A 27,728-nucleotide genomic window follows, 5' to 3' on the forward strand; every position below is an offset into this window, starting at 1 on the left:
CATGCAATGTATAACGGTTGCGTGTGCTCGAAGGCCTGCTTAGGTCCTTTAATGAGCTGGCCCGAGTCTGGCCCAAGCCCGTGGCTTCAAGCCCGAGTCCGGGCCGGGCCCGCGGCCTCAAGCCCGAGCCCGGCCCGGGCCCGTGGCTTTAAGCCCGGGCCCGGCCCGAGCCCGCCAAAAAAAACGCTTCGGACGGCCCTACCCGGCCCGCGGCACAGGCCGGGCCCGGGCTTTCGGGCCGGCCCGCGCCCGTGCCGAGCTCTATTCCAACGCATCCCCTTTCTCAAGCATTCATACAATCCTACATGGGGGCCGGCAGGTTGGATACACACCAACAAAGGACCACAAAAAGAAAATCACTTTATACATCACTTGTCTACACCCAGCCTTGTGGGTTTTCGAACTACTCTACGGACCTAGTATTCATCACAGTCTCAGTCTCGGAATTGTTAGCGTCTGTTTCCTTTTTAGTCAGGGGCACCCAGGATTCGTTCCGTTTGTCGCCTGTTCTAGTGTTCAGTGGAAAATTGCTGGGCGGTTCCTGATTATCTAGAAATTCGTAACTTCCACTGTTTATCCCATCTTTCGTGAAACGATTGAGCATCCGCCTATTTAGTCGACCTTCAACCCCGTTCTCCGTCTGTATACGGTATGAACCGGGGTTATGGCGCTGCTTCGAGCACGGTACCTTTGGTACGGAGGACCTTCACCCCCACCACCTCGCCTGCTTCCAGCATGACGAGATGTTTAGACCAGTGACGTCGGCCAAAGAAGCGGCTCTGCCCCTTCCTGAACTTCCGGTTATTATCCACCGCCTTTTTCGGGCTGCACTGCCCCGGAGTGCGGTGCGGAGGCAGCATTGGGACTCTAGTCGTAAGCCTTCTATTCATTAGGATCTCCGCCGGGCTGACTCTCAAAACACCAGATGCTCTTCTACAAGCTAGTCAGGCCAAGTAAGCGTAATTAAATTTCAAAATGAGATGTTTAACCGTCTGTATCATACACTCTGCTTCCCCGTTTCCCAGGGGGTGCCTCGGACTCGAGATAACATGACAAAAAGCCGGCAGATCCCACGCCCTGTTGTAATCAATGTTATGCGAAGCAGTGTGTGGGGAGCCTGCCAAGTTAGCAAAACGACCATGAGAGCATCACGACCTAGGCGGCTCTTTCGTGACCGACATGACACGGATGTCCTGACATTCATGTCATGAGTCCTCAAGAGTCCCTTTAGCTACACTTAAGAGACCTTATGGCGAAAGTGTTAGTCATGCTCATAACTATGACTTCGACCATCAACCTTTAGCCTTGTCCTTGACTTAGTGCCGACGCGTTTTAGAGTATAATTGTTCTTTCGCTGTGTCATGGTCATTTTTGCTCAGTCATGGACATGGCTATGACTTCTACCATCTCCCTTTAGTGTTTGTGTTACGTAGTACCCTCGTCAGAACCCATTTCAGCGTGTGTTGAGTGCTAATTTTTTTTCGTTGAGTCATTGACGTTTTGGCTGAGTCATGCTCATGACTATGACTTCTACCACCACCCTTTAGTGTTTCCTTCACTTAATACCCACGTCCGAAGCCGTTTCAGTGCTTTCCGAGTGTTAATGTTTTTTCGCTCAGTCATTGTCATTTTTGCTCAGTCATGGTCATGACACTGACTTCTACCATCTTCCTTTAGTGTTTCCTTCACTTAGTACCCGCGTCCGAACCAATTCCAGTGGTTTTTGAGTGTTAATTCTTTTTCGCTGAGTCATTGTCATTTTTGCTGAGTCTTGCTCATGACTATGACTTCTACTAGCATCCTTTCCCAGGCAGCACAACCAGGCTGGCCCCAGCACGGCAATATCACGGCAAACACCGGCACAAATATAGGCCCGAAACCGGCAGCGCTACCCGCGTCAGGAATGGCCCAGTGCGGGCATGCCACTAAAGGGCCTATTTCGGCCACCATGTGGCAGCGCCAATACAGGCAGATAGCCGGCTCTGCCGCTTATTGCCATTCTAGTGTCCCACCTTGCCTACTGGCAGCGCCGGTATTGATCAAGAGCCGGCTCTGCCGCTTTTAGTCAATTTATTGTCCCGCATTACCGACTGCCAGGCTCATTTGGCAGATTGTGATGTACCTGGGCGATGCCGTTATTTCCTATGATTTTAAATTGCGCAAATAATGCATGGTAGCTCGATGCAACATGCCATGATCTACTATAAGATCACCAAATAATGTTACATAATTTCTTTATTGGTCTTAAAATACGTTGATACAGATTGTCGCTCGTATCCCCAATCCTGTGGGCCACCTACGAAAGCTTTGTTTATGACGCTATGGGGGGGGTTGAAGCTGGGCTCGCAAAAGGGGCACTTGGAAGATGCTGAACGGGTTGAGCCGCTTCGGCGTAACGCCGCCTTCTGCTATTAGCACAGTCGACGGCACCTAGCAGCCACAATCTTATGAAGTACTGCGCTTGATTAATGTCGATCTCTGCGTCTCTCAGGCACCATCTGCATACAATACATATACCTTTATTATCCCACCACTGTCAGCAGTGCATAATATAAGCAAAAGGTGCAAAACTGAGAAATTAAATGCGTATCACCTGTTCCCACTCTGCATAGCCGCATGTTAAACAGTCTCTTGCTTTTCTTCCCATGCAGGCTGTACGGCAGTTGAACTGCATGGCCCATAATGGCGTTCATTATATTGAAGGCAACCTCCCAAAGACATGATTCCTTCATTCAAACAAGTTGTTGAAGCTGAAAAGAAGAAACAGTAATACGCGAAAATTAGGTAAAAAAATGCCGCTGCATCAAAATATGCAATTTTTGTTCTAACTAGCCAATAATGATGAATTATGCTTTCATCAAGACTTCTCGTAAGTGCTTGTGGGTAGCTGTACTGAGTCTTCGGCAATGCTTAAGCTTTTAGAACAGTGGCAGCAAAGAAAGGATGCATTATGTCTTGATAAACACCTAAGATAGCTACAATACAACAAATTATAGTTTTGTAAAAACTTCTGAACACCAGTCAGCTCGCAGAATGTACTTCCTGAGTAAGGAATTACGACAATCCAACTTTGGTCTTCTTGAGTTTACCAGCCGAAATGTGGCATGCTGTGTGTTTTCAAAGAGACAGAGCGTTTCAGCTGACGCTGAAGCGGTGCAACACCGTCTACGTACGTAGTAAAATGTGGCCGTACATTATCTCTGTAAAAAAAGAAAACACACGTATTAGGCAATGCACTTTGTTGAAACACTATACTTGAGAATGAAAATAAGACAATTGTACTTACCTTGCGATAATTGAGTTTATTTCGCAGTAAATGAAGTTTTCCGACGTTTGGCTAGTTGTTCATGTTTCACCCAATAGCAGTGTGGAACCAAGCTTGTAGTGGCGAAAGTGAACCCGCTGGTACTGAACACGTTGCTGGTCAAGTTCATGCATGCTTCGCACGCAAAACATGGTGCAAGCAATGTGGGCAACGACAGCTCACAGGCACAAATAGAATGTGTGCGGGTCCCTCGTCCTCCGAGAGACCGAGAGTCACCACGTTTTTTTGGCAGTGGGCGAGGTTCGCGCAGGGAGCAACAAATTTGACAGGGCATTATTCATGCTTCTTTGTGCACCCATCCGGTTCTGAGTAGCAGCGCAGGCTCGGCTGTGCGCATAATAGGCAGTGCATACCTTCGACACCGCAAAGCGAGGGGACGCCGGGAAAACGTGGTCAGAGTGAAACGCATTCCTGGTGTTATGACGTCACTTCGCCTGATAGTAGTTAAGAACGACACGTACACGTTTTTTTATTCTTCTCTTTATTTATTTTTTTACAGAAGCTGCTGTGGCTGAACGAGCAGTAGCACATGTGCTGATTTTCTTATATATTATAGCTGAAATGTAAAACATGACAAATGGACTTGAACAACTTAAAGTAATCAATGAATGTTTTCATTGTTATTTTTTGCGCTGCTTATCCCGGGAGAACGGTAGAGCAAGACAACGTGTGCGCAAAGGGGTAATCCGGTGCACATCATCCCTTGCTAACATGCCCCCATGGATTTCTTGCTTCTAGTTAAATAATACAACTTCCCCCTTCGGAAAAAAATGAATAGACACAAAGCAGCGGCAGCCGTATCTAAGAAACCTCGCGACAATACCTTACGCGGCGCATAACATATAAGTGATGCCCAAAAAGCGAGTCCAAGGATCTCGTTCAAGTTGGCCATAATAATTTATTTCATTATCTTAGTATAGTGTCAAAGCCCGAAGGCTTTACATAAAAAAAGTGGGCAGTTTCTTTTTCTTTTCATAAGCAAGAGAGCTTCGAACGTGGCCGCTGCGAGAAGAAACGTAGGTGGGAGGTAGAAAATGTCCTTTAAGCAGGGGGAGTAATAAAATAAATCCTAATAAACAAACTCAAGCGAGATCGCATACGGCGACAAGGTAAACCAAGCGATGATTTTATAAATGATGCACTGCCCTTACAAAAAATTTTAATGTGTTTTTTTAGAAAGTGTTTTGAAATTGTTCGATAGAATTCTATTGTGTTATAGAATTTTCCTATAGAGTTCCAACAGTTATTTGGCCACCGCATTCTTATAGGAACTCTGAAGACACAATTCTATAGAACATTCCTATCGAGTTCCTTTTAAGATCTTAAAGACACAATTCTAAAGAACATTCCTACGGAGTTCCTTTTAAGATCCTAAAGACAAATTTCTATAGAACATCTCTACGGAGTTCCTTTTAAGATCCTAAAGACAAATTTCTATAGAACATTTCTATGGAGTTCTTTTTAAGATTGTAAAGACAAATTTCTATAGAACATCTCTACGGAGTTCCTTTTAAGATCCTAAAGACAAATTTCTATAGAACATTTCTATGGAGTTCCTTTTAAGATTGTAAAAACAAATTTTTATAAAAGTTTCTACGAAGTTCCTTTAAAGATCCTAAAGACAAATTTCTATAGAACATTTCTATGGAGTTCCTTTTAAGATTGTAAAAACAAATTTCTATAGAAGTTTCTACGAAGTTCCTTTAAAGATCCTAAAGACCAATTTATTTAGAACATTTCTCTGCAGTTGCTTTACAGACCCAAAAGACAAATCTCTATAAAACCTATGTCGATGTTTGTAATGTGCTTGTACTTTGCCGAGGTTCTAGAGAACTGTACTGTGGGCATTAACGATTGCAGTAAATGCAGTGGAAAAAATAATTGGCACTACAACCACAAAGTGATCTGTTTTAAATGTTTATTGCACTTCAGACTAGATACATGCACCATACATACTACATACACACTTCAGAACAGTCTGCATACATGCTTCAGCCTAGAACTTGCAACACACAAACTGTAGCTGCCAATGCGCTTCACGGATCAAGCTGGTGGTGCTAACATACGAAACAGGAAAAACATTTGTGGCAGACTCGACTGGAGTTGGACATCTGAGAAAAGCAGGCTTGTCTAAGACAAGAAAGCTTCGCATTAAAACTGCAGAAGGACCTGCTGTTCCAGCAGTGCACATTAAATGGTTGGATACTAAAGCCTGAAAGTATATTCATATGAATGTGCACAAATATATGTGCACTGCAATAATATGCGTCAGCTCCACAAAACCACACTAAACTTAAAAAACACAGCATTCTGGCCTATGTTGAAGTGTAAAAAGAACACTGGCAGTCCTAGTAAAAATACAGCAAATAGTGGTACTCCTAGAGAAGTGCATCATATACTGTACAAAGCTTAAAAAGCTTGAATGTTGTTATAAGGGAAATTTTGAGATCAGGCCCAATATTACAAAATTATGGTGGGAAATACAAACATGACTGATGCGCACAATACCTAAGAAAACGATTTAGCTAAAGAGCTCCTATGCATGTGAATAGTGAAATCGTTTTTCTCGGCAACCACGGGACTGAACTTGATGTTTGTTACATTTAAAACAAGATTTTTCATTGTTATTTACATTTAGGCCATTAATTTTATTAAGAATGGTTGAAAATTGCACAATTAAAAAAAACAACTTGCAAGCACAATTCTGTTCTGCAAATCTAAGGACCAACTCCGATTTCCCTCCTTAAATAAGTGTGAAATTCCTAAATGGTTTTGAGACAACCACAGGGATATTTTGAATTAAATTTGTAGCATTTGAGAAAGTTAAGGTCTAGCGGTTGTAGGAAGAATTGCAATTCAGAGCCTAAAGTAAAAATTATTGAAAATAGGCAGGTTTAAAGAAAAGTAAAAGCACGAAGTTTAAAAATCCCTAACTCCTCAATAAAAACACACATCACAGTTCTGCAGACTGGATCAGCTATATCTTAAGTCAAGGAATTTGTTATATGAATTTACAGCTTACGTGAAATGTTCCAATGTTCATAAGCATTTTGCACGTCCTACTCACAAATTAATGATTGTATTTTAGAGCAGTGTATGATAAGTCAATTTCGCCAACTTTAGTTATGGATTAGGTGCAACTAACAGAACTGTGATATCGTTCTTTTTTTGAGTAAGAGTTGTTAACTTAATAGCTTCGTTTCTAGAAATTTTCGTTGATTTGTATAAAACGTCACCTGAATAAAAAATGTTCCATCATGCTTGTGCTATGCGAATGATGCTTTTTTGAATAATGTGTTTACTTTGATGTAATAATGCTTTCCCATTTTACCTAATTCCTTCCTGGAGGCATACTTTAGTGAGCTATAAACAAATAAAGATTCACGGTTTACCGATGATTCCCTCCGGAGCTTCGCCCACTCATCATCATTCACCCCGTGGATATGCGGTGTTTTCTTTCTTCTTGCGCCGCTCAGCGCGCTCACGCCAAAGCCACATGGCAAGTCGTCGTCGTCGTCTTCATTGCCCACACAGCTCGCGCGGCGCCGTAAATTCGCAACTCCGTGATCATCTGTCGATGACGAGTAAGGGCACATCATGACAAGATCCTTGTCAAACCAAACTGATTGAACTTCACGACAGCTCAAGATTTAATGTTAACTGATTGACAGAAATTTGATCAAAATTTATGCTAATGGCCGACACACCCTTCTCTCGGAAAGTGCCTGCTGACATGACACAAAAACAAAAATATCCTTCTTTGTCTCCGCAAAACTTCCAAGTTTCTGCCCTATATGTTAGCACCGGTAGAATGCAATGATTGTACACAATAATATACAGGGTATCCAAATTATCGAGCACTGAGGTAATCTTGTTTGCCGCCGCTTTGAGATAGATTATCTTTTGCATTCTGCCTAATTATATATTTAGTTTAAATAATTATTCAACTTCTCAATTATTATAATTAGATGAAACGTGTCAATGAGAGAATTGTAGAGCAACATGAAAAAATCCCGACATGACTTTCGGTTGCTTAATACGTGCTACATAAAGGTGTTTTTCGGAGTGTGAAATAAGCCTTTGAATACACGAAAAATTGCAGCGCGACTGGCCACTCTAGGCACTTTGCGTGTATTTGTGGGCTTCTTTCACCACTTCTTTATTTTGCTTTTAACTTATGATTTAGAACCATAGAACCGTAGCCGACGGCTAGTAGAGGGCTGGAAATGCTGTGACCTGGTCGACGGAGTGATGTGTTCTTTCATTGTAATTATTGTGCACAGAGTTATCAGCATGATAATATTCTTAATGATATAAAGAATACCTCGAGCAAGCAGTCTATATCTTTATGTGTTTTGTTCCTTCTGGCCACAAAATCCAACATCATTTGAAGTACGCTCACTCGCTGTCTGTTCAAGAAACGAATGCAAAAAAAACCCCTGCCTTCCCTGAATTTATTAACGACAAGAACGCCACTCTGGAAGATATAATATACATACAATTCAACACACACCAAAATCTAAATATGGGGAACAGAACACGAAACTAAACTAACCATAAAACAAACCAGACACCCAGCGTGTTACATATCACTCATGTTTGCACATTCAACCTGAGGTAAACAGATGGTTGACTTCCGCACTCCTGTGCATGCATCTGGATATGTTAAGACTCAGCTACTCTTTTTATATAATAACGACGCTCATCTTTGTGAAATCCAGTGGACTACCGCAAGAACGACAATGGCTTGACAGGTAGTTCACCTTTTGAGGAGCTACCATGCTCCATAAGGAGGATGCATCAACTCTTCTGGCCAATGTACGCATTACCACACTCCAGCTCGTTTCCTTTTTAAATGCGAAGCATTTCTTGGCGAACATTTGCTGCTTTGACAGTACCTATCTATCTATCTATCCATCTATCTAATTATCTATCTAGCCGCCTACAACTTTGTGCTATCATGGTCGTTTCGTTAACATGGTCTGTACCAAAATTGGCATACTATGTCAAGAGCATATGACGAACATAAATGATATGTCATGACATGCGTCTCATGTAGGTTATGAAAGAGCCGCCTACGCCTTGGTGCTCTCATGGTCGTTTCGTTAACAATGTAGTACGTCACGAACACACTGCTTCGCATAAGATCGATTTCCACAGGGCGTGGGATCTTCCGGCTTTTTTTCCCTATGTGAGGCATCGGCAGGTTTCGTACCATGCGCTTCGACTGTGATTCGTCTCTGTTCGCGCCTTCTAGAAGCGCACGGCCATGGCCCCAAAACAAGAAAATCGCCACAGTAACGCCCAGTTCCGCTGTCCACTTTTTTATATACTTCACCTCAACACATAGCGTATGCTTCACCGCTAACAAGGCTGTATGGCGGCAAAGCTGACTTTATGAAACTGACACTACGTAACGAACCATTGGTCATTTTGCTGCTCACACGAGCGAAAGTTCGCACAACCACAAAGCAAAGACTTCATTTTATGCTGGTTGGTTTTCCACCTAACATTTTTTGCTTACACGAAAACGTGTGAAGTTTCTCGCGCTTGTACGTACTTCTAAAGACAGCGTGACCACCTATAATTAGAGCACTGTCATAAGCGGCGACGACATCCACACAAATTACAGAACTTCCCCAATGCTACTGGGCATCGCGATCAATCAATGGCACAGGCGCCACCCTGGAAGTGGCAAAAGGGGCTACGAGATCCACAGAAACCGCATCAGCTTTCGCAAAGCTTCCACAACACGATCCGTCACGGGCACTACACGGGCAGAACGACTACGGCCACACTCATCACTTCGCCGCAGACTCTCAACGACATCAAATAACTGCTCAAACTTCACTCAGAGCTCCTGTCGCGTTCACCACTTTACGCCACCTATTTAAAAATGAGCTTTATTATACGAAGCCAAGTCAAATCAGAGTTTAGCGGCTATTTGGGTGAACATAATGCTTACCACCTCTTTTCACTCCATCGACCGGGTCACACCAGCGGCGGCCCCAACAAAATTGTCACTACGAAACTAACGGCACAATATGGGTACTGTAGCAAAAGACTGCTCAAAACAAAGTCATGCACGCGCACACACACTGAAACACTAGATTGAGGTTCATGGCGTCACCTAGGAGTGAAAGTTATTACTAATTTGTTTATTTTTACGAACAAAACCTTTCCCAAATAGTTTGCAGCATCTTTGCAAATGACGCATATAGAGGAGGAGGAGGGAAAACTTTATTTCCGTCAGATGCAGAGTTATTTAAATTACTGGGTTTCTTCTGCTAGGCGGCGTGAGGTGGCCGTAAGCCCTTCACTTTCGGCGACCTCCAAAGCCCAGTTGACGGTCCGCAGCTGGACCGCGGGATCCGAGCTGGACACCGCTACCTCCCAGTCTGAAGTGTTATTAAGCTCGAGTTCCGCCCTAGGTTTCAGCCCGGGGCAGTCGCTCATTATATGTGTCAAGTCCGCTTGATAGGCGTCGCAGTTCTTGCATTTAGGTGAGAAGCAGCCCGGATATATTAGTGAATATTTGTAAGGGTTGGCAAATGAGCCAGTCTGCAACTGTCTCCAGGTCACCTGTTGCAGTTTATTCAGTGATTTATGCGGAGGGGGGTATTTTTGTCTACCTTCGCGGTAGTGCATAGTAATTTCATGGAATGTCACCATGCGATCCCTCGCTGAACCCAGGTCGAGGCCTTCCACCGCCCGGCTGACGAAACCTCGGGCATAATTGTGGGCAGCCTCATTTCCTGGGTGCGAGGAATGTGCTGGGACCCAGATGATTTGAATCTGGCGATCAGGCGGTGGATATTTGTTTAGAATTTGCATGGCCGGTTTGTGCATTTCGCCACTGGCAAAGTTTCTAGCTGCGGTTTTGGAATCGCTAAAAATGATTTCCGCGGTGGTGCCACTTATAGCCAGAGCTATAGCTGCCTCTTCTGCTTCCTCTGCATGCATGCAACAAATTGTTGCTGCGGAGTGGGCCTGACCTTGATTGTTGACTATGCCTATAGAGAAGGCATCTCGACTTGGGCATTCCGCAAAGGCGACGTGGACTATATCCTGCAGACTATATCCTGTAGTGTTTATATCCTGCGACTATATCCTGTAGTGTTTATGTAGAGCTTTAGCTCTTGCTCTCCTTCTGTCCTTGTGATGTTCAGGATGCATGCTTTTTGGTATTGGGTCTATCCTTAAATTTCTGTGGTATATTAGGGGAAGTTTACATATTGAGGTGTGTGTGGATCCGTATCGGATCCCCAGGTCCTCCAGTATGTGTCTTCCTACTTGAGTTTAGGATAGCCTCTCCAGTTGGGCTAGCTTGTGTGCCTCGACCAGCTCCTCTAGGGTATTGTGAATTCCCAATTCAAGGAGCTTCTCATTAGCCGTGTATCTAGGGAGGTGAAGGGCTGATTTGTATGACTGTCTAATTAGGCAATCGATTTCTTCTTTTCAGCCGGGTAGAGGTGCAGGTAAGGAAGGGAATATACTATGCGGCTCAGGACGAAGGCTTGGACAAGTTGCCTGAGATCCGCTTCCTTCATGCCTTTATGCTTGTTTGCTATTTGTCTAATTAGCCTGTTTGTTTGGCTAACGCATCCTATGATTTTGCTCAGGGTGAATGCGTTCTTTCCGTTGTTTTGTACGTGCATCCCCAGAATTCTAAGGGTCTGCACCTCTTGTACGTACGTGCCATCTACCATCACCTTGATGTCCGGGTGAGGTGTCTTTGCTCGTGGTTGAGCCCTTATAATCAGAAGTTCTGACTTTTGGGGGGAGCATGACAGGCCTATTTGATTCGCATGATATGACACTTGATCTGCTCCTGCTTGTAGTGTTTCCTCTATCTCACTATCACTTCCGGTATTAACCCAGAGGGTGATATCGTCAGCGTATAGTGAGTGTCTCAAACCAGGGATTGCGCTAAGTGCGGTAGCTAGCGGTATAAGAGAGATGTTAAATAGTAAAGGGGATAGTACTGATCCCTGTGGAGTTCCTTTGCTGCCAAGTTGCAATATGGAAAATGCGACGGAGCCTAGCTGGAGTTCGGCAAGTCCTGTCGGAGAGGAAGGCTTTGATATAGTTGTATGTCTTTGCGTCCGACATTGAGTTTCTCCAATGCAAGCATGATTGCCTCATGATTAATGTTGTCAAAGGCTTTTGTTAGATCTAGGGCTAAGACAGCTCTAGCTCTTTTCCTGTGAATAGGGTGTAAGACCTCTTCTGAGAGTCTTAGCATGACGTCTTGGGTTGATAGATTTCCTCTAAAGCCTATCATGGTGTGCGGGAAGTAATTATTGTCATCATGTGGCTCTGTAGCCTGTTTAGAATTATCGTGCTCGAGCACTTTGCCTAAGCAGGAGGTAAGAGATATGGGCCTGAGGTATTGCAAGTCAAGCTTCTTTCCCGGTTTCGGGATGAAGACTATCTTTGCATGCCTCCAGGATGAGGGGAGTTCCTCTCTTTCCCAACATTCGTTGAAATATTTAGTAATTGCTTTGATCGAGGCATCATCTAAGTTTCTTAGTGATTTGTTTGTAACCCCGTCCGCGCCTGGAGCCGAGGAGGTCCGATGTCTTTGAAGTGCTGCTCGCACTTCAGACTCTTGGATTTCCTCGTCCAGTTGTGGTTCGGGGCTCCCAAGTAGCTCAGTAGAGAGACTTTGTTTGATGTGTCTAGATATCTCTGTCTGAGTTGCTCGACGAGTTCTGTATCTGTGAGCGCATGGTTATGCACTAGTCTAATTATGTTTTTACTGTGCGCTATTTTGCTGGTCGCGGGATCTAGCAGGTGTCTGAATAGGTGCCAAGTATCCTTGAGTCCAAGTTTGCCACTCATTTGGTCACAGACGGGGCCCCACTGTTGCCTGGCAAGCTGTTGTGCATAATCTTCTATCTCTTTGGATAGCTTTGCAATTTTAATGCGCAGTGGTCGATTGAGTTTCTGCGTTTGCCACCTTCTCTGCAGACTGTCGTATGCTTCACACATATGTAGCAGCCGACTGTCCACAGGTTTTGGTGCCTCTGAAGATGGGATTGATTTCGTTAATGTTTTAACATCATGGATGAAGTCTTTGACCCATTCATCTAGGTTACTTATCTCATTCCCTGCGGTTTGATCTCTGAGTTGTCTGAATTTGTCCCAGTCCGTAATTTGGACCGGTTTCCTGCCTTCACCTCTGAGGTTCTTGGCAGTTGTAGTAGCTGCCACTATGTATTGGTCGCTACCTAGGTTAGTCATAGTGTTTTGCCATGTCACTTGCCCTATATACTTTGTGAGCGTCAGGTCTGGAGATGTGTCAACCTGTGTGCTCCTGCCAATTCTAGTAGGGGTGAATGGGTCTGGGTGTAGTGTAAGGCGCGCATCCTGGATGTAATTCCAGAGATGCGTGCCTTTCTTATTATTGGCTCTGTATCTCCAGACCATGCTTTGTGCATTAAAGTCCCCCACTATGACTAGTGGATTCTGTTTGGAAATTTTGAGTGTCCTATTTATTCCTTCGATAATGGTAGGGTGTCCTCCCTTAGGGTTGCTGTAAACATTAAGTATGAATAAGGCGGGTATGCCTACCTTTTGTGGAATTAGTTCTGCTAGGGGACAGTCCAAGTCAGACATTTCTAGGTCATGTTCTATGGCCGTTAAATTTCTCTGGACTAAAGTGGCAATTTCGTATTTCTCTGAAATATTGTTTTCATAGGTTTTATAGTTCCGCAGTTTAACATTGCCAAGTGTTTCCTGCAAGGCAATAACGTCGGGGGCTTTTTCTTTAAGGTTTTGTATGTGCAACTGCAGATTACTTCGTTTTTTTTTTCGAAGCTTCTACAGTTCCATTGCCAGATTGTTATGTCATTATGCAGTCCCGCCATGTTGAAGTACATGGGGGGTTTCTGGACGCTGCCTGGCACCTGAAGTAGTTGCACCCTGCTCAAAGGTGGATGTGAAGCTAGCAAAGGCTGCTTCTTGTTTGCTTTGTCTGGCCTCAAGTGCTTCGATTCTGCTGCCAACTTGTGCGGCAATTTGTGAGAAATTTTTCTCCAGCATGGATTTAATTTTTTTCCATGGGGTCTTTTTCAGTCGTTAGAGGTCGCTTTTTTGCGGGGGGGAGGGGGGGTTGCGTTGTGGGGAGGATGATCGCGAAGAGGCTGCGGATGCAGCGGGTGTGTTAGCTATTTGTCTTTGGGGTGTGTTTGTGGTGGAGTGTTGAACTATAGAGCTATTAGTTTGCTCTCTCTCTGCTCTCAGTTTGTTAATTTCCTCCTGCAATTGAGCGACTACGGAGGTTAGGTGCGCATTGTGTCTTTCTAGGTGTTGTATTCTTTCGTCTGCTTTAGACCGGGAGGTAGGCGGACCCCAGCTCACCTGTTTTGACCGGTCTTTGGAGACGCTTCTGGACAAGGGCGGGAAGGAGCTTGACCTGCTTCGACTTCCCGTTCCAGGGCCGCGTGTGGCTGAAGGGGACTGGCTTCTTGGGATGTGTCCATCATTCTTCTTGGGTGGTGCAGGTGAGGTAGCAGGTTTCCTTTGTTTTTCGTAGCGAAACTTGCATCTTCTGGTTCCGGTGACGTGATCTCCCTTGCAGACGATTCATGTCGGTGTGCAATCTGGGCTTTCTTTCTTCGGATAGCTTTCTCCGCATCGGTAGCAGAGCTCTTGTTTCTCTTGTGGGCATACATCCGCTCAATGTCCTGGTCTCCGGCAGTTGAAGCAAGCTTCAATTTTCGGCTTGAAGTAGTAGCATCTCACGACACCACCGAAGAGATCAATGTTCTCCGGTACTCTTGTGGTGTTGGCGAAGATGATCCGAGCAGACTTAGTCAGTCCGAATTTTCTAGCTCCAGCGATTTCGAAGTTCTTGCCTTTGTTACGCTGTTGTAGGTCCCGCAACATTTCGTGGTTGCTGTGGCCTGAGTATATGTTATAGCAAATACCCCGTACAGACTCATCGGGGGGTGCAATGTAGGTATTCAATTCGAAGGTTTCGTCCTTGAGTTGGATGTTCTTGATAGCAACGTATTGCTGCGCTCTCTGTTCTGACGGAGTTGCGACGGTGTAGGAGTTATTTGAAGGGTTAACACGGGCCTGGTCGTCTCTCCTCGCATCCGCGACGTTAAGCTTTGCACCGCAGATAGTGGCCTGAAGGAGTTCGATGACGGTAAATTTCTTCAAATTCATTCCGCCTTTCGGCCTGAACACAATTTTGAAGAAGTCGGTAGGTAATCTCGGCAAAGGACTCCGTTTGAGAATCATGCGGGTGCGCACAGCGGGCTTCTTAGTCGGCGGCGTTGGCTTAGTGTTCGATGTCGACGTGGTCGGTGAGGAAAGTGACAAAGACTCACTTTTTCTGAATCGAGCAGAAATATATTTGTATAATAATGTACGTGTTGTGCTTCTTTGGCGTTTCTGTACAAGATTGCATTTGTCTGTGTAGGGATATACGATTGTACTTTATATTTTCCTGTAAGATCGTATAAGCTTCTATTGTTTGTACACAACGTTCTTCTGTTATTTGCGTAATTTCTGATAATTTCCCAAACCTTAGAGGTTGATTGTGTTTATGTAAGTGCTGTCAACACCAATGTGGGTGCCTGCAGCTTTTTCAACCTGTTGAAATAACAGCTTTTCCTGCCCGCCCCTTCGTATAATTACACTGTACTGATGCGAAAAATAAACATAATTGTCGTTGTCATTCTGTAATCCAGCACTAATACAGCCTCAGCAGCACGGACTAGGCGTTCCATAGAGCCCCCAGCGGCTGCGTCCCCGAAATAGCCTTCCGATGATATTTCTTGCCTTTGTTTTTCTCTGCTTTATATGACAATACTGCGGCGCATATTTTATGCCTCTGGTAAGTTGAACGTACTTATTATTCAGCGACCCTTGTGTTTTCGCCACTTTGTCTTTGTCACTCCTCATATTCTTTCCCTTCGAGAAGCGAGATGTCGTCGAGCAGCGACACGTCGTCGCTGCTGATGTTATAGCTTAGTGAGACCTGTCAAGCCGTTGTCAAGACTTGCCTTTTTCTCATCAATTCTGTTTTTTTTTCTATAAAACTGAAATAAGGCTTTTGATTGCTAACCGATTATTCATGTATCGTAAATCTGGAACCTAATTTAGCGAATGTGCTAAACAGTTGATTAGCGTTGCAAGTAAAACATCGTCATCTTTTTGATCCACGCTTTATGAGAACTGCCGATTGAAGTGGCAGTGAATTTTCTAAAACATTTCGAGGCTACTCAAAATAGGCGTCAGGTTTGCTAATTATTCTAAGCAAACATCAGTTTGCTACTGCTCAGCTTCACTTTTGCAGTTTTAACTTGTGCACTAACATGCATAATTTAAAAAAAAATGAGGCATTGAAACTCTTAAAGTGGCCACATCGACGATGCGGTTTCTTAAGGCGGTGAATTGCGCACCTTCCATAAATACAGCTGAAAAGTTGCAACGCTACATTCTTTCAAAAGAAAGTTAAAAAATTCTGTTCGAACTAAAACAAATAAAAACTGGCATATGAACTGTAAAACGAATTTCTAGTAATTCTCTTCAAAATGACTAATTATTCGGGCAATTTTCAGCTTTGCTGACCCATCGCCTATAACACGAATCCCATAACTTCCAAATGTATATCCGCGCCACATTTAGTTCTCGTATGATACCGAGATAAACATACCCGGACTAGCCCTTCAAGTCGCACTGGCATCAAAGTGCGTGTTGTCTGTAAATCCACCTCGTTATCCTACTGCAACATTTCAATGACTCTCTATGGCGCCTGAGAAACGCTTTGCTGAAGAAAGCTGGCGTAGGTGGCAGACGTGCAAATGGATCACGTCCAAGATATAGCCTTTAGGGCGCGTGCGCCATACGCCGACAAAAACTCCTACACTGCACCAAAGTTTCAAATACAACATGTTGCAAATGATCTGCTTGCTTAAACTCGAACGCATGCCAAGCTAACAAAGCCTAATGCTCTTCGACGGTTCAATGAGAATCTCGCCAAGAGATCCCCGTGCGTACGCCTTACAACGAATTGGGAAGAATTGTAACCGCGTGGCCTACAACTGCTTTACTCCGGCCGCGTCAAGCCTGTTCTATGGCCTTGCGCTCAGTGAGGGAAAACAAACTGGTTTGCATACGAATCATGCAACGACAGCGCAAGTAATTTCGTTATTTCTTTTTTTTCAATGAAGCTCCGCAATAATTTACTGGCTAACGATCCCATCGCCAACGGTTGAGGTGCGCCACGGCCACCTGGTAGGCGTGCTGCGTTTGTAATTGCGTCGTTGAAATTGGCGCATCAAATATCGCGCATCGCTAGGCGCGATGCGCGATATCTTAACACGGCTTCATACGGAAGCGCGACAAGCGTGTTCACATGAATTACGTTTTAACGCAAGTTCTTATTGTGACGGCCGTCACGCAGGTTGAGTCACAACATCACGGCGTCAGCTTTCACTACCGCAACTGCGCAAACTTCCCCCATGGAGCCGTTAGCACGCGGCGTGAGACATAGAGATAACGAATTACTGACTAGATAAAATAACGCATGCGAATAATTGTATATTTCAAAGAGATATAAGCTACGCCTATTTTGCATTATAACAATTTATTGTGGTGTTCCCATGCGAATTCGAGGCTCGGACACACGTTGCATTTACATTTAATATCTCCCATGAGGTTCGCACGCCGGTCTTAACCACAGAACACCATTGAAGAACCTTCCTTAACAGCTGATAAAAAAAAAAGTTGCTGTGGCTTAGCTCGGCTATGCCAGGATATACGTAGCGTTAGCAAAGGTTCAGCTGATTATTCTTCGCTTATTCTTAAGATTATTCTTAAGATAAGATTATTCTTATGAGTCAAGCTTCTCCGTTCTTCTGCGCTGTTGAGCAGCATTTGCGCTCTCCTTCTCCATGGCTATACCACACTGGCAAACGCCAGTCAGAAGCGCAGCGGCTCCAGCGCAGTGTCAGACGGCGACTGCACAGCGAGCGCGCGCCGGCGCCAGTGCGTCTACCACGGCTACGACGTCACTCCTCTGGAATGCGCAGACCGGCGGCGGTGAGTCGCGCGCGGCGGCGGCGGAGTGCGCGAGAGGTGCCGGCTCCGGTGGCTCCGGTGCGCAAGCCGTGGGACATCACTGATCCTTGCGCATGCGCAGCACGGCTCTTGATGTGCCGCGCGAAACGGGCTTGGCTAGGCCAGTGTAGCTAACGCTACAAAAATCTTCGGCCTCCGCTCCATCCTGATGCCCTTAACTCGTTGGCATAATTCGGCAAATGTGCTGAGAGCGTGCAGCTTGAAAGCACTCCTTGACTTGGCGTGGGCACATCACAGACATTTTATGAAAGAAAAATAAATCCAAGAAGATGATAGCTACGTGGTTTGTCACTGAGCTGATCGTATTTTATAATTACCACTACGCATGCGCCATAACATGGGTGGATAACATGCAGTGTCTTCATAACTTGGCTGTGAAAATGGTATGGACTTGGATGTAGTTAGGAGAAACTCTGCTGGCACATGGTACTAAGGTTGTACGCCTATATAGTTACAAACCACCATTATAAACGAAATTGCTGGGTTTTACGTGCCAAAGCCACGATCTGATTATAAGGCATGCTGTAGTGGGGGACTCGAGATTATTTTTCTCCGCATAGGGTTCTTTAATGTGCGCCCAATACAAGGTACACGAACGCTTTGGCGTTCTCTCCAATCGTAATGCGGCCGCCGCGGCCCCGAAACAAACGCGCAACCTCAAGCTCAGCAGTGCCATGCCACAGCCACTGCACTACCGTGGGGTGGGTCGTCTGTGTATTCTCCCCGTGGAAAGAAATAATACTAGAAAGCACCGTGTTAAATTGTGAAGCCCTGAAGTTGCACCTACGAGTATAGGCATCACCTTCGAGATAAAAGGTAGTTCACCACTTCTCCGCATCATGACTCAGAAGTGGTGCTGCGGACAGTATAACGGTTCATCTGCGCGCAACGTCGGCTGCGCTGTGGTGACAAGCAGGGTGTTTGATAGTACCACCATTGGTATTGCTGCCTCTGATTTTAGCTTTGAAGTAAGCGTTATAATACCGTTCTGAGCAGTGTAGGCCAAGCCAGAATGAGGAATTTCTTGTTGTCGTCTAGTCACAAAAAACGAAAGGCTAAAATCAGTTTTCTAGCTTGGCGATTGGTCACATTTATTGGTATAAATTCGGCGCTCTAGCCCATTGCATTAAAGACGTAGGTGTGTTTTCTCCATGCATAAAACAATACTGCGGTGGTTTTATAAGTATATGGAAACGTGTTTACGCGATATTTAGCGAGTTCTAATGTTTCAATATCGAGAAATACAGCCATTGTGTTTTATTGCTTGGCATGGCAGCATTTCTGCATTGCTTTACTGCCTTGGCATGGCAGCATTTTGTCTACTTCCACAAGGAGGGAGCTGACTTCTTCTGCAGATTTAATTAACAGTCGTTGCACCACCGTTCCCTGGACAGAAACATTTTCCCGCACATATGATCACACGCTTCCAGGACTATGAAGTTAGTGAGCGTGATGCTGTTTCCTTTTTTCACGCAAACGGAAAACGCGCCAGCTGTTATACCTTCCACTGAATCTCGTGTCCAGCGGCCCTCAGGCAGGACACGAGCTGACGCTCTCAGCAAGAGTTGATGATGTGTGGTGTTTTATGGCGCAAGGGCCAGGTATGGCCAAAGAGCACCATGACAAATGGTAATGTTATCGATGAATTGTGGATGGCGTGGACATCTCAGCAAGAGTAGGGGTGGAAAACTTATTGTGGTCGCCATTTACACGGGCTCCATTAACATATCGTTCCTGGGATCTCCCAGCATTCTCAGAACAGTTTGCTGTCTTAAACACCTGTTGTGATCACCGTCCGAAAGAATTATTCGTTTTCATTTTTTTGGGTATCACTTTAGAGAGGTAGGCAGAAGCGCCGGCAAAAGTGATGGCACTGAATCGTTGGTAAGCCGTGGACGTTCCCTTGGAACCAGGTCAACCTCTCCGTTGACCAAATAGGTGAAATCGCACTGAATGAAATGTTCTTGAAAGTGTCGCTCGCACACAATTTATGTCGGCTGCAGTTGCTTGTGCGCCACATGAAGGGCCAGTTCCCAATTCCTAAAAACATCAGGGTCTTTTGGCATCGAAAGCAATGCTATTTTAAGCCTCTTTCTCAGAGCTTTAGAAACCAACTTGCAGTTCGGAAAAAGCAGTAAGTGTCCTTGGTGGTTTTCTTTGGTGGAGCAATACCGCCGCTAATATCGTCGGTCCTTTTCCGACCAGGAACATTCCACATCTCTGAGGAACTTTCAAACATTAACAGAGACCCGGAGCTCTTCACCTTTCAAGTTGACACGAACAGACCACATACAACTATTCGAATACGGGCTTTATTTTTTGCGCGCCCTCTGCCACCTGTAGCAGACGACACGCGCAGCGGAACCGTTATATTGACCGCAGCGCCAATTTTGCGACATGACGAGGAGAAGCGCTGAACTAGGCTCCAGACGTGCCGGTCGGCAAACCTACCCATCTAGCCACCGTATCTCTGTGTTTATAAACTCACTGTAGATACGGTGGCTAGATGGGTACTATAGGCGAGTTGTGAAACAAGATCCGTTGCAGCGCCATCTGTACGCGGGTACAGGAAGCAGCCAGCGGCAGCGATTGTGCATGAGCCGTCATGTGAGTTTAGCCCGTGTGATCCCCAGAACGGCATACTGAACCGACGTTTGTGGTGAACTGATCCACTTTCGTGGTGCTGTCGGGGCACTGTGATCTGGCGCCAGGCTAGTAATCTCTAATGTGCCACTGCGCACAAAGTTTGGTGGCTTTGACAAGTCCGGAGAAAAAGTAAGTGCCTTCTTGCTGCGTCGCACCTCAGTCATGTGGTTTTGTGAGACAGTGGCTTGTTTATGTCGGTAAACAATTTGGCTTGTTTTTATCGCTGGAGATGGGGCTGATTCATGTATAAGTGATCTCGACAAAATTTATTTTTGAAATGAACTTGAAACCACTTGCTGTTTGTAGGATGAGACACGATGTTTACGAAACGCTGTCACATGGTCTTGACCACTCTTCGCACTCAGCACAGCGCTATATCTTTATGTCACACTGTAGATCGTGCGGTGCGCGCATAACATTCTTTAAGGGCGAAGGCCATTTGTGTCTTGACACAGGTCTGCGAAGTTCCTTCTTTCGAAACTCGGTTATGTTGGCGGCGACACACGTCTATTTCGCGTTGTTCGCATGCCATAGTTTTGCCGTGTGATGTGGTCAAGAAAGACAACTAAATTTGTGTGGAATTACGGGGTCAGACGTATGCATACCCTTGCATATACAGTAATCCAGCCTCACGGCCGGATTACTGTGTACGCGCACTTTTAGTCGAGCCCTGTTCGACGACAGACCAAATACCGCAGCGCGACTTCCCTGTATGCATGTGAAACGGAATTTCGCGTTATATTTTGCTATAAAGTTATTGTATCTTCCTTCATCGAGAAAAGGAATCCCATTCCTGTTGTCTTAACGTTATTCGCATATGAGCGCCTGAAAGAAGATAAATTCGCCACGACGCCGCCATTCGCGTAAATCCCGACTGCACAGATTTCTCGAGTGTTTGAAATATTAACTGCGTTGCTTTAAATCGTCGTTTCCTTTTTTAAGAGAGCATTCCTGAGATAATGTGTCCCAATAATGACAGAAAGCATTCTGAATAGCAACTCATTTGCAGGTGTCATACCACAGATTCCCCAAGAGACCAGAGCATATATACAAAACGTGGATTGCAGCCATCAGGCGAGACGAAGCCCCGCTCTTCGCAGTTTCGAAGGCAACTAGGTCTGCTCTCTACAGCTTCTTAAGAGTAACCTTGTCGCTAATGCTTCTAATGGTTACCGACACTTGCACCGGTCTACTGTGCCATTCATATTTTTATTAATGCCCTTAACGCCGTCGAAGAAAAAGCCAGCTCAACGGGCACCGGTTCAGAAAGTTGCATCATCAAAAAGGAAGCAGGATGTTGGTTACCAAGGGCTTCGCAATACAGGGCAAAAGGTAGACACCTGTGTTGATTAGGACCGAGCAGATGACAAGGAAAACGCAGCAGATGGGTGCAACAAAGATACATTCAATAAAGGACTACCGTCTTCAGGCTTGAATATACGGGCTCCACTTCGCTTTCTGACAAACACCAAGTCACCAGAAGAAACAGCCTCTGGAAACATTTATGCATGGAGAGAGAATATTTCTGTCCTAAAGAAGAAGCTGGCTGCAATCAAAGCAAACGAAGCAGGTCCACAGGCAAAAAATCAACCCCTGAAACTGCAAATAGCTTCTTAGGATAAACTGCTGCTCTCCTAGAAAATAAACTCGCTTCGAGCAAAGCAAGCGAATCAGAAAATCAGCGCCTGAAGTAGCAAATGAAGGCACAAAATAGTGCATTAAGGTTGCTTCGTTCAGAGCTTGTCGCCAAAAAATATAGAGCAGCTGGAAGAATTACCTCCCTTTGGAATTGAAAGATTCAAGAACAGTGACGACGTTGAGTTTTAAATTGGACTGCCCAGCTACAAGCACTTCTGTTCTCTCATGCGCCTCCTTGATTTAGGAGAAAATGGTGATAATATTGCACGCAACAGTACGAGGAGTAGGCTACAGAATATTGAATATGGTGGTCGGCGACACAAGGTTGGTGTGCAGCACTAACTCTTTTTTGCGCTGGTTAAACTACGAGTTGAGTAATTTCACCGACACATTGGTCATTTGTTCAACGACTCTGTCAGCACGGTGTCAAGAATTTTTTTTCTACAATACTTGACTGCATTTATTTGCAGATAAGAGGAATGACAACATGGATATCACGACGAGCTATTGATGCTGCCATGCCCATCTGCTTTCAAGGAGAAATACCCATCAACACGTGCCATCTTGGATGCCACTGAGATTAGATGTGATGTGCCAACATCTTTCGTGACGCAATCACAGGTATACGCCTCGTACAAGTCTACTCATACGTTCACAGCACTCCAAGGCTCTCCCCTGGTGTAATACTTTCGTTTTTGAATTATTTGCTGGGTGCACGTCTGGCAAAAAGTGCGTGGAGAAGAGTAGGTATTTAGACCTGAAGTTTGTACGCAGTTGACTCAGTCATGTCTGACAACAGATTTGTTTTTTTAAATTCAGTGCCCTTCCGCTCTGTGAAGGTGAATGACCAGCAAAGCTGTGTAGGGGTGATTGGCTGTTGCTCCGGTAAAACATTACACGTTTGCGGGATCAGGGCCCCATGAACGGTTCGCATTTCTTTTCGCTTCGCGGTCCTGGCGAGCAGCACGCTTACACTTGGCGTCCGCGGCCCGCTGATCGTCAGTGGTCTCCTTCCGCCGCCGCCGCCGCCGCGCCCATTCCCTTTTGTGTTCACGCCATCGTTCTTGGTAGCCGCGCTGTTCTTCAGACCGTACAACACGCAGCCTACCCATTTCACAGTCAGAGCAGAACTCAGTAAAGGAGAATACATAGAGCATGAAGTCCGGAGACAGAAGACACTAGTTCGAATAAGCAGGATGGCGTACATGTGTGTGGTGCGAAGATAGAAATGACCGACGTAGGTCAAAGTGTGGTGTCTGTTATCAGCTTAATATCTGATGCGGGTGGTATTTGGACCCAAGACATTAAACTTAGTTTTGGAATTTGGCGGAGTGCTTGACGCCTGCTTCACCTCCGCCGCGACTAGGGCCGGTATTGTACTATCTTCGGAATTTTTGGTCTACGGACATCAATCCGCTGGAAACTTAACATATACAGCTTCGCTGCAATAAATACTTGCTACGGAGCAAGAAAGTTAAGCTGAACATTGCACCTTTCCTCAAGCGTGGGCAATGTACTCCCGAGGAAGTGGAGGAGACTCAAGAAATCGCCGTGATCAGGATACACGTGGAGAGGAAGATCAAGAAAATCAAGGGATTTCACATTTTTGAATGGTTTATTCCAATCTCCTTTGAACCCTTAGTGAATCAGATGTAGGCCGTGTGTGCTTTCCTGATAAATGTTGAGCCACCACTTCTAAAAGACGATACAAACTGATCTGATTCACTCTGTTCCTTGAGATACACTTGATTTTCCATTCATATGTTGTGGGTTATCCTCACTACCTGATGGTGCTGCCAGCCTCTTGAGTGCAATAAAATATTAGCAGCCCGACTTATCTCTTTTACATTCTATTCTTGCACTGTTTTCTGTAAGTAGCCATACCAGCTCGCCAGCGTCATCTCCAATGCAGTTCTTTATGTGGTGTGAAAGGGTAACCAAAGCACACTCTTAAGCACGAATTGTTGTTTGGCATACTCCACTGCAATCCCATCAACACTGTTGATCAAAGCCTTGGCTTCGTTACCCATAATATTGCTACATGCATATTGCGTGTTTCTTCTGGACGATGCGCGCGGGCGCCTAGACGAAGAAGACGAACTGCTCTGGGCTCTCGAGCTATCGGCTGATCTGGCCAGCGCTGCAGCTATCATTTGTAAATATACTTGTAAATAGTCTCCTGTACTTAATCCTTCGTTCGCGTAACATTTTGGCGAGCGGCAGTGCCGTTCCCCGTCCTCGCCACGGAGCCCCGCAGCGGCCGCACTGTCCAGCTTTCCGCCATGGCTCCCGGTGACACCTCGTCTGCTGCTGCTACTGCAACTCCAACCACAACGTACGTCACGGTTGCCACTCCCCGCGATCCTGGCATATTCTCCGGCCAAAATAATGTTGACGTTGATGACTGGCTACGCATGTAAGAGCTTGTTAGCCGCCACAACCACTGGGACCCTAACCTAATGCTAGCTAATGTCCTCTTCTACTTGGGCGTCACACCTCGTGTCTGGTTCCGGACACACGAGGAGGCGATCTCTAGCTGGGACGCTTTCAAGGAGAAGCTCCGTGACCTCTTTGGAAATCCGACCGGTCGGCAGCAGGCTGCAAGAAAAGAGCTTGCTACCCGAGTGCGGTCTTCCACTGAATCGTATGTCTCGTACATACAAGACGTGCTAGCTCTTTGCCGGAAAGTCGACGAGAATATGGTCGAAGTTGACAAGGTTGGCCACGTTCTCAAAGGGATCGCGGACGATGCGTTCAACTTGTTGATCTTCAACAATGTGTCTACCATCGACGTCATTGTCAAGGAATGCCGCCGCTTTGAGCTCGCCAAAAGCCGCCGTGTCATTCCACAATTCTCCCGGCTCCCTAACACAGCTGCGACGTCGTCCTGCGTCGCCCTTACCGCTTCACCTCCCTCCAATGAGACCATCACGCGTATTGTTCGCCGCGAGCTCGAGGCTGCCAGTCCTGCCACGTTCCATCCGCGCCCACTTGACCCCACCATTGACCAACCAGCCCCAGCGATCTCCCTCATTCAGGAGGTTGTGCGGCAAGAGTTTGCCAACCTCGGTTTTCCTGCTGCCTGCTCCATCTCCCGACCTGACGCCCGACTGGTGCCGACAGCTGCGCCTCGCAGCGATCTGTATTCCAGATACCGCAACCCTACAGAGTGGAGAACTCCGGACGACAAGCCCATTTGCTTTCGTTGCCACCGCATTGGCCACGTCGCTCGCCACTGCCGCACCTCCTGGACATCGCCATATTCGAGCTACTTTTCCCCGTCTCCTCGCCGATATGCCGACCCTCGCCGCTACTCGCCTCGCCGTATGCCTTCGAGCTCTCACGTATCCGTCGATGACAGTCGTCCCACTCGCTCGCCGTCACCTCAGCGCCGTCGGTCCCCGTCGCCCCAGCCACGCCGCTATTCGTCGCCGACCAATTATGGACCCTCCCCGACAGAAAACTAGACCATGCAGCTCTTGGGGGTAGCGCTGCATTATCTTCGTCGTGTCAAAATCCTCCATTGACGCTACCTACGCACCAGAACTTACTTGATCTCCACGTCGACGCTGTCCCTTTGACGGCGTTAATAGATACTGGAGCCCAGGGGCCGTATTCTGTAACGCTTCGGTTTTCGAAGGATTCGGTTTGGCGGTGGGGTCACATTGGGGCGGTCCGTTGACGTAATGAAAACAAGTGAAAGAACAGAGACCAATTGGCGCGAAGGTTTCTTTTTGTGGCCGTGAACGTCACAAACCGAGTAAAAATATAGCAATTTACGAGCGCTTTTTGGTAAATAAAAATAATTTGTTCATGGTATTGATGAGGTTTACGTTTTTCATCATTGAAACGTGTGTGAGTTGTACTGGCGGTGAGTGACTTAACGAATTTTGTTTACTTCGGTTGACCCATTTATGCCGCTAGGTGGGACGTCGTACGCTAACTTCGCGTTGCGGTCAAAATACACACTCAAGTTCCTCGCACAGTCGGAGCGCTGTCTCTTTTGAGAATATGAATTGTCGCCTGAATCCCTCGTCTGTCATCTCAAAGGCGTCTTGTCGACGTCAAGGTTGTCGCTGTCTATCACGGAGGCTCGCTAAAAGCACGATAACAGGCGCCACAGGCACCGCACACGCCGTCATTTTGCTCCGAGTGCCGCTATCTCGCCCGTGCACACGGCACGCACAGGCTCTGCACACGGCACACCGCGCTTCGGATCAGACCGAAGTAGCGCGCGCGGCTTCGCTTCGTAGCAGACGACAAATTCAGTTTCCGCGTGATAGACATGTGCGTGACGTCATCAAAAAGTGCGTTTGCGCCCTGAGGCGATGGCGCCACCCAGGCGGCGACCAATCGCTGCACGCAAACCGAATCCTTCGAAAACCGAAGCGTTACAGAATACGGCCCCAGGTGTCCATAATGAGTAATAACCTCCGTCGTCGACTGAAGAAGGTCCTCACGCCTGCTACTAGCGAGCCGTACGCATCGCCGATCGCAGCACTGTTGCCGTCACTGGAATGTGTACTTCCCGGATAAGTATCGCCGACCGCTACGTTCCAGTTCTTTTTACAGTGCTGACCAATTGTCCCCATGACCTAATCCTTGGACAAGAATTTCTTACGGCGCATTCAGCTTTGATCGACTGTTCTACCGGTACCCTTTGCCTCGAACTTCCTCTACTCGCGCATATTCGTGCTGAACAGCCGAACAACTTTAGTACGACCGCCTTCGTCGCCTGCCGCCTAATACCTTGACTTTCGTCGATTTGTTTCATATTTCCCTGTGCCTGATGGTGATTACGTCGCTTCACCTGTTCCTGATGTACTTTTGATGCGCGATATCACTGTACCCCGCTCTGTTGTAACCGTCGCCGATAACCGGACATGCCTCCTCGTCGTCAATTTTGGCCTTACAAAGCCAGTTATACCCCAAGGCATATCGGTTGCAACGCTGCGTGCTGTAGGAGATGACCATGTCACGGTGTTTTCAGTGGACGGCTGCTCCGATTCTTCACCATTTCCGCAGGATGCTATTTGCCCTGACGCAACCTTTAGTCCCATGATTGCTGCGGACCTATTGCCTGAACAAAGCAGCAGCTCTGTGTCGCCTTTTGGTTTCTTACCAAGACATCTTCGACCTCAACAATCGACAATTGGGCCAGACTTCAATTGCTAAGCATCACATAAATACTGGTGATGCCAGTCCTATTCATCGTCGGCCATATCGAGTTTCTGTTTCAGAGCGTCAAGTTATTCAAGATGAAGTGCACAATATGCTTGCCAAAGGCATTGTTGAACCCTCGTCGAGCCCTTGGGCGTCACCCGTTGTGCTTGTTAAAAAGAAAGATGGCACGTGGCGCTTCTGCGTCGATGATCGTATTCTAAACCGAATTACCAAAAAAGATGTCTACCCCTTGCCTGGCATTGACGACGCCCTCGATTGTCTCCACGGTGCCAACTACTTCTCATCCATAGACTTTCGGTCTGGTTATTGGCAAATTTCTGTGGGTGAAAGGGACCGTGAGAAGACCGCGTTTGTGACCCCTGATGGTCTATATCAATTCAAAGTTATGCCATTCGGTCTATGCAACGCCCCAGCCACATTCGAGCGCATGATGCACTCTTTGCTGCAGGGGTTCAAATGGTCAACATGCCTTTGCTACCTAGACGATGTTCTCGTATTTTCGCCTACGTTTGAGGCACACTTTGAGCGCTTATCAGCTGTTCTTCAAGTCTTCCGCGAGGCTGGGTTCCTACTAAATTCCTCTAAGTGTCACGTCGGTCGTCGGCAGATTACAGTGCTGGGCCACCTCGTCGACGCATCCGGTATTCAACCAGGCCCGGAGAAAATTCGTCCTGTCATGTCTTTTCCTGTACTTCTGTCTGTCAAAGACGTACGAAGTTTTGTAGGACTGTGCTCCTACTTCCCACGGTTCGTTCAAGACTTCGCAGCGATTGCCCGACCATTTACTGATCTTCTGAAGAATGACGTGCCGTTTACGTGGGGTCCCGCTTAAACT

At 46.2% G+C, this 27,728-nt stretch overlaps 1 long non-coding RNA gene and 1 pseudogene across 1 annotated transcript in view; one reads left to right on the forward strand and one right to left on the reverse strand.

The window, feature by feature from the left end:
- Nucleotides 1-2,209: 2,209 nt before the first annotated feature.
- The window catches only part of LOC125942961 (uncharacterized), a 128,953-nt gene continuing 103,434 nt past the window's right edge, over nucleotides 2,210-27,728 (reverse strand). Inside the window, exons 2-3 of the long non-coding RNA XR_007465448.1 lie at nucleotides 2,594-2,750; nucleotides 2,210-2,498 (exon numbers count right to left, since the gene is read on the reverse strand). This is a non-coding gene — a long non-coding RNA (uncharacterized LOC125942961). The remainder of the gene's footprint in view (nucleotides 2,499-2,593; nucleotides 2,751-27,728) is intronic.
- On the forward strand, nucleotides 22,938-23,116 carry LOC119443308 (U2 spliceosomal RNA; annotated as a pseudogene).

This window comes from Dermacentor silvarum, chromosome 2 (genome assembly GCF_013339745.2).
Source record: "Dermacentor silvarum isolate Dsil-2018 chromosome 2, BIME_Dsil_1.4, whole genome shotgun sequence".
Classification (NCBI taxonomy): Eukaryota; Metazoa; Arthropoda; class Arachnida; order Ixodida; family Ixodidae; genus Dermacentor; species Dermacentor silvarum.